The 7,989-nt window shown below is 43.2% G+C and overlaps 1 long non-coding RNA gene across 1 annotated transcript; it reads left to right on the top strand.

Moving 5' to 3' along the window:
* Positions 1-638: 638 nt before the first annotated feature.
* Positions 639-2,292, top strand: LOC135233926 (uncharacterized). The gene is made up of 2 exons (XR_010323991.1): positions 639-813; positions 2,211-2,292. It is a non-coding gene; the product is annotated as an uncharacterized LOC135233926 (long non-coding RNA).
* Positions 2,293-7,989: the final 5,697 nt, after the last annotated feature.

Raw genomic sequence — 7,989 nt, 5'->3', positions numbered from 1 at the left:
GAATTAGCCTCATGAACGTAGCCGCGGAAACATACCGTACGTATGTGTGCGAACGCGGAGGCTTTGCGCTATGCAAAGTCGATTTTGTGCATTATTGTGTTCTAAAATGTGTCACCTGAAATTCTTAACGAAACGCAAACGTGAGCTGCAGTGTCGAGTGTCACAGCAAGGGGGCGCTATATAGCAGGCAACAACAGTATGCAGCTGTCTTCTTCCATTTCTGCTTCCTTGCGCTCAGTCATTTCACAAATGTCCTGGATCACCCTCCTTGAGGGCACCACCACGCCCACAAGGAACGAAAGGACACATGTCGAGTGTGTGTACAACCAGGACGTGCGTTCGCAGTGTGCCGGCTTGGCGGTGCCATTTGCATTTGCGTACTTTACGTAGGGCGTGTTTCCGGCCTAGCAGCAGGCTAATCCCCTCCCACCCGCCCAAAGGGATCACAGAGCTTCTCCACCCTAGCTCCCCAGCGGTGGAACGAACTTCCCGTCCTTCTCCGAACCTCCCCCTCACTACCCATCTTCCGCCGTGGCCTGAAGACTCACCTCTTCAGACTATACCTAGACTAACCACCACCACGGTGTATATTTCACTCCAAATCTCCCCCCCCCCCCCACTTGCTACATGTTGCCCCATCCCAGCACTTCTTGGTAATTTGTATTTGTCCTAATACTGTAGCTTATTCTTCTGCCTAGTTGGCTTTGCAGAGGTTAGGTCCAAATAGTGTTGACTGTGTGAACTAAACTGTGTTCTTGGCTATAAATAGCTGTACAAAATAAGTATTATACCTTACTGAACCTGTGTTTAGCAGTTGTCTATGACCATGAAATGCACTTTTTGTACGTCGCTTTGGATAAAAGCGTTTGCCAAATAAATGTAATGTAATGTCTAATCGGTATTCCGTCTCTGCGTTTCTACCGTTAGACAGCCATTGCCATGTCACCCGTACAGTTTCATTAGCAGCTGTTCAGCCATTTCATTGTTGGCATTACATATTTTATACAACACGTAAGCCACTGCTGGCGGGTGTTTAAGGTCAAAAAGCAACTTGGTCTTGTCTAATCGAAAGACTTGTAACCCCCCATCGTCTGCCCCCCCCCTGTAAATTATGCTATTGAATAGGGGCTGGCAAAAAAAAAAAAAATGAGTTCTTGAGAAGAGGAGTGGAGTGGACAGGACAGAAGAGACGGAGGAAGAGACAGATGAGGTGTTAGAGAAACCCTGGAAGGATGACAGAAAACAGGAGAAGACAAATTAACGGTCAGGACAGGTCAGGGCGGGGTGGGGGAGGGGGGGAGGGGGGCAGCTGTTGAAGCCGTTTTGGTCTGAACTCAAGGTCTTGTTGCCCACCTCTTTTGGGAGGTGTACGGGAATGAACCTTACCACCAACAAGCAAGCAAGCAAGCAAGCTTGTACACATTGTACTTTTACATTACCAAGCTTAAATGAATGAAGCAAATAAAGCCCATGGCAACGGTGATTTTTGTCGACTCAGAAAAAGCCTTCCACAATTTTGCTTTAGTGGGATTCTAATGCAAAAGGACGGTGAGATGCGTACGTGAGTTTTAAAAAGCGGCTGAAAAAAAAAAGTAAATCCAGCGTGGCATACTATCAGTTTGCTAGATATACAGTCAGCAAGAAAGAAAGCCTAACTAGCTGGCAAGCAGGAAACTGGCTTTCATTTGAGTTTACTGTGTTACTTAAAATCGGTACAAATAAAGATAAAACGAGCGTATTCTCCATTTGAGCTGCCGAAATCTGATGACTGGGTTGCTCAGCTGGACAAACACACATCAAAGTGTTGGGCCCAGCTATCATAGGGGAAAACTGCAAAGCAGTTTTAAAGTGGTTTGATGTGGAAAAAATATGTGTGGAAAAGGGCCAAATATTGAGCCCTGTCACACCCCTGCTAGTCCTTATAATAAATGAAGCCTGCGCCATTTCGTTTATTTGCGTTAAGCGAATGAGTAAAGCATTGTTCCGTGAGGTGCAATTGCACACACTCGACCAGGGAATTCTGTACATTTGTCATATTTCAACACGTGGTAATTTATATTTGTCCTTATATTGTAGCTTGTTCTTCTCACTAGTTTGGCTTGGCATAAGTTAGGTCAGAATAGTGTTCACTGTGTGAACTGAACTGTGTTCTTGGCTATAAATAGCTGTAAGAAATGAGTATTGCACCTTATTGAACCTGTGTTTTGTAGTTGTCCAATGACCATGATATGCACTTTTGTACGTCGCTTTGGATAAAAGCGTCTGCTAAATAAATGTAATGTAATGTAATGTGGCAGCGTACAGTAGATACACGCCGCAGATTATCTCACCAAAAAAACATCCCTGAGAAGTAAAAGGGGAAAAAATAATGTATGTGTATTCTACCTATTCCCAGTCAAATTGCGATGCAAGTCTTCCTGTCCTGCAGTCTGGCAGTGAGATTCAGCTCCCAGAGCCCAGCTCCATCTGTTAAGGGCTCCTTCTCGTCTCTCTCTGTCAGACAGGTGTGTTTTTTTTTAGCCGAAAATACGAGGCGCAAGGTGGCTGGGGGGTGCCAGGTGAGCCGGCCTGTTGTGACGGGAACCGTCAAACTGAGACTCTCGAGGGGGGGGGGACTGCAGAGAGAGCCAGGGAAGTCAACCGTCTGGAAAAGGCCTCCAGTAAAGCAACAACAAAGACGTACAACTCAGTATACTGGCTCAGGATCCATCACAGTTTTAATATATGGGAAAAGTGCTGTTATTATTTTTGGTGAAACCAAAATGTATTTTTAAAAAAAATACCCTTTAATGAAAGCGGAGTATCTGCACTTTAGCCACTGGCAAATTGTTTTGATTACAAATCTAAAAATTGTGGAGTACAGAGCCAAATCAAGAAAGAAATATATCTTGGTCCCAAATATTTTATGGAGAGCACTGTATATACTGTATATAGTTTGCGTTCAAAAGGTGATCAGGTGACATGTTCTTACATCCCCATCCCAGTTTTTAGCCTCTATATTTTTTTTTTTTTTAAGGGGGGGGGGCATGGTAGTCAGTGTGGCCATTACTGGGATGCAGAGCTGGCCCTAGGGTTTTTCTGACTCTTAATAACAATGTTGTTTTGGCCTCAAAAATCACACAATTGAATAGTATTGCCCAGTGGTGGCTGTGGCTCCATACGATGGCTGTTCATGCCTTTAAAGGATGGATCCTAATTCAACTGAACAGGGAAAGTAAACCCACTCAAAATAAAATGATTCACAACTTCTGAAACCAGAAAGCTCTCCAGAAAAATCTTCAGATAACCTAATGAGCAGGATATCCTTCTGATCATAAATAACTTTTTTTTAAAAATCTGTGCGATGGACTTCAAGCGGAGTGGAAACAACCCTATTGTCGTGAAAGTCAGAGTATTGATTTTTGTGGGGGGGGGCACGACAGGTAAGCATCACTTAAAAAGAGTTCAACTACCAAAGCAAGCAAAGAACACTGACTTTCCTCAGATGTGCACAACATATTTTGAGTTCATTCTTCTTCCTGCAGCAGTGAATGATGTTTGAGGAACTGAAAGGGGCTGCCTAGGGCCATTTTTCCATTGCCTGTTATTTTCCAAATCCATGTTAAACCAAGTGGAAAATGCCACTGATGTCACAAACTGTGGAGGGAAAAACTTGTTAGGGTTGTTAAAAAAAAAAAAAAAAAAACATTTACTTTTATTGTTGTCCGTTGCAGTATGACTAGTGTACATGTACATATTTGCTTGATCCACCTGATTTTGACCTTGCCCAAAAAATAAACATAAAGCTACTCACATTTAAACACCCATGGCTCCTAAAACCATGAAGCTATAGCCAGGAATATCTATCTATACATTACATTACATTACATTCATTCATTTAGCAGACGCTTTTATCCAAAGCGACGTACAAAAGTGCATTTTCATGATCGTAGACAACTGCTGAACACGGGTTCAGTAAGGTACAATTACTTATTTTGTAAAGCTATTTCTAGCCGAGAACAAAGAACACTATCCTGGTCTAACATCTGCAAAGCCAAACTAGGCAGAAGAATAAGCTAGAGTATTAGGACAAATACAATTTACCAAGAAGTGCAGGGATGGGGCAACATGTAACAAGTGACAGGAAAAAGGGTTTTTTTTTTTTTTTTTTTTTTTTTTTTTTTTAATATATATATATATATATACACAGCGTGGTGGTGGTTATTCTAGGTATAGTCTGAAGAGATGAGTCTTCAGGCCACGGCGGAAGATGGATAGTGAGGGGGAGGTTCGGAGAGGGACGGGGAGTTGGTTCCACCACTGGGGAGCTAGGGTGGAGAAGCTCTGTGATCCCTTTGGGCGGGTGGGAGGGGTTGCAAGACGCCCTGCTGCCGCAGAGCGGAGTGGTCGAGCAGGCACATAGAATTGAGTCATGTCCTGCAAGTAGATAGGGGCTGTCCTGTTGGCGGCAGTGTAGGCAAGGGTCAGGGCTTTGAATCGGATCCTGGCAGCGACCGGTAGCCAGTGAAGTGATCGCAGCAGGGGAGTGACGTGGGAGAATTTGGGGAGGTTGTAGATGAGTCGGGCAGCGGCATTCTGAATCATCTGTAGTGGCTGTATGGCACAAGCTGGCAGGTTTGCAAGGAGAGAGTTGCAATAATCAAGGCGAGAGGTCACCGTAGCCTGGACGAGCAGCTGGGTGGAGTGCGTCGTCAGGTATGGTCGAATCCTCCTGATGTTGTATAGGAGGAATCTGCAGGACCGTGATGTTGCCTTGATGTGCTCCTTGAGGTCCAGCTGGTCATCCAGGACCACCCCAGGCTCTTTGCAGAGTGAGAGGCAGTCACTGTGGTGCCATCAACCGTGATTGAGAGTTCACGAAGCAAGGAGGTCTTGTACGGGAAGAAGAGCAGCTCAGTTTTGTTGAGGTTGAGCTTCAGATGGTGGCTGGCCATCCAAGTGGAGATGTCAGCCAGGCAGGAAGAGATCTTATCATTGATCTGTGTGGCTGAGGGGGGGAAAGAAAAGTAGAGTTGTGTGTCATCTGCATAACAATGATAGGAAAAACCATGTGAATTAATGACTGAACCAAGAGATCTGGTGTATAAGGAGAACAACAGAGGACCCAGTACAGATCCCTGCGGCACTCCCGTGACAAGTGGATGAGAGGCAGAGGCAGACCCCTTCCAGGTGACCTGGTAGGTCCTATCTGCAAGATAGGAAGAGAACCAGGACAGGGCAGTCCCGGTAATTCCCATCCCAGCCAAGGTGGAGAGGAGTATTTTATGGTTGACCGTGTCAAAAGCTGCAGACAGGTCAAGAAGGATCAGGACAGAGGAGAGGCGTGAGGCTCTTGCAGTGGCAAGTGCCTCCGTCACAGCTAGTAGTGCAGTCTCTGTTGAGTGCCCGGATCGGAAGCCAGACTGGTGAGGTCTAGCAGGTTGTTCTGATGGAGAAAAGAGGTTAATTGTTTAAGAACTGCTCGTTCGAGGGTTTTGGACAGAAAGGGTAGAAGGGATACGGGTCGATAATTTGTTACATCGGAGGGTCTAAGGTGGGTTTTTTGAGTAGTGGGGTAACACGAGCCGTCTTAAAAACAGAGGGAACATGACCAGAGGAGAGAGAGGAATTAACAATGGAAGACAGATAGGGAAGGAGCTCGCTGGAGATAGATTGGAGAACTTTTGATGGGATGGGGTCAAGTGGGCAGGTGGTTGCGCGATGAGAGGTGATGAGTTGTAATACATCAGAGTCCTCCAGCATTTCAAAGGAGGTCAGTGTGGCTGTGGGGTTGTCCTGGGGGGTTGGGGGGCTCACTGGATGGGTGAAGGAGTTCCGGATTGTAGCCACCTTTCCTTCAAAGGCGGCCAGAAAGTCATCTGCGGAGAGGGAAGAGGGAGGTGGGGGTGGAGGAGGAATGAGGAGGGAAGAGAAGGTGGAGAATAGTTTACGTGGATTAGAGACACATGCGCTGATCTTGGATTGGAAAAAAGAGGCTTTTGCAGACGTGAGGGCAGATGTAAAAGTCGCCAGCAGGGTATGGTATGCGGTCAGATCATCAGAGGATCGGGATTTTCTCCACTTTCTCTCTGCAGCCCGCAGTGATGTTCTGCTGGAGCGTAGTGAGGGCATATACCTCCGGCCACTGCATCGCCGACCAAAACGAAAGTTCACACTCCTTGCAGAAGTTATGAAACATTGTCTTTGAATGTTCATTTTGTAAGCAATCCAATTATTTATGACACGTACTGTTATCCTTTCTTTGCTTGTTTTAAAGATTACACTCATTTGTACAGCATGTGAAATGTGCACTATACATCACTACTATTACAATGCCCTCAGATTACTTGTAATAAGCTCATTTTTCTTCTGTGAAAATACGCACGAGAGATTCATTGCTGATTTAGCGAAATCAGTAGCTGTAATAAACATTACGGGTCATAAACTGGAAGTTTTTTTGTTGTTGTTGATATAATTCTGTTTTTTTAATGGGAAGCTAGGGATGCGAATACCGTCTTATCAACTGACGTGTGTGCTTTGCAAAAATATCAAGCAGTTGTGTGTAAAATGCATGTTTTATAAGAAAAAAAATACATTTAATTAAATTAAAGTACAAGCATGTAGCAATGCTGTTTAGAAAAATGGCTATAACACAGCATATGGTATGTTGTTATTAAGTAACGAAAGTAAGTCAATAATAAGAGCACATTTTAATGGGAGCTTTTAAGTAACCTTTGCAGTTTCCTATGTCTAAAGTTACTCATGTTGTATTTTCAATGTGGAATTTGAAATTAATGGGAATATGAGTGAACACTGTTAAGACTACTGTACAGTCATTTTGTATATGCCTGACACCATCTGAAAAAAATCTGCTTCATTCACCATCTTCAAGTTTAAAACATAAAGTAAAAATCAGTTAAACACTAAATAAAATGACATGCAAACTTTTTGTTTCTCATTTTAAGACTTTATTTAATGATTTTAATTTAAAGTCAGGCAGACCACACATTGACTGTCTGTCTACTGGATCTGCAAACAGCACTTCTGGCCTCCACTTCAAAACTTTGACCCACGTACTTATAAAAATAAATGAATACATAAAGAAATAAACCCCGAGTTCATTGTCACGTGCATTTATCAATTTAATTATTCCTGACAGCAGACATTTTTGTGCACTGTTGTACACGATCTTTGTAGCATGTGTGCTGGGTGGATAAAAGTTTAAACATACATCTCTACAAGTATAAATGTGTATGCATGAAACAAAGTTCTTCTTGCCCATTGCTTGCAAAATAAAGTCAAGACTTGTCTATTCAGGTAGTTGACATACACTGCTAAATGCTTTCCTTACTGCTTGCTTAATTTCTTGGTGCGTCTTCATTCGTCTGTAAGGCCAGTAGCATTGGTTTTTCATTTGTCTTCATTTTTTCCAAAGGAAGGCTATAATGTTGCTGCGAAATAAACATGGAATTGCTCGCTTGAATGTCTGATATGTTTAAACACTGAGTATGTAATGAGTGTTTTAATTTCCCCTTTTTTTACCATTCGCTCTTATTCTTTATCACTCAGTATGTTATTGCTTCAGCATGCATGCATAGACAATCATCCAGCTTATTGTCAAGAGAGAGAGACCTCTAAAAAAACTAAAAACTTTCACCCACCCAATTAATCGCACATTTCACCACGATACTGTACATGTTATTGAATAAAACATGGACGTTTTAACCAAATCAACTGAGCATCTATGTAAAGGCCTTCTTTGTGTGCTTCTCAATACCACGTCTGTGTTGTCGGCCTTGTTATATTCAAATAATAATTAGTATAATTATTACTGACATGTGCACCAAATCTGACTGACTGTATGTTATGCTGGAAGATTTAATGGACTGAAACCAAACCCTTTTGAACACACTGTATATGCTGTATGATAACTGACATCTGAGTTCAAATATACAGCAACAGCTTTTGACCATAGACTGCCTGTTTGTGGTCTTCCTCTGACTCCACTCT

The sequence above is a fragment of the Anguilla rostrata genome, chromosome 11 (assembly GCF_018555375.3).
Source record: "Anguilla rostrata isolate EN2019 chromosome 11, ASM1855537v3, whole genome shotgun sequence".
NCBI lineage: Eukaryota > Metazoa > Chordata > Actinopteri > Anguilliformes > Anguillidae > Anguilla > Anguilla rostrata.
This window is presented reverse-complemented; position numbering and strand designations above follow the sequence as displayed.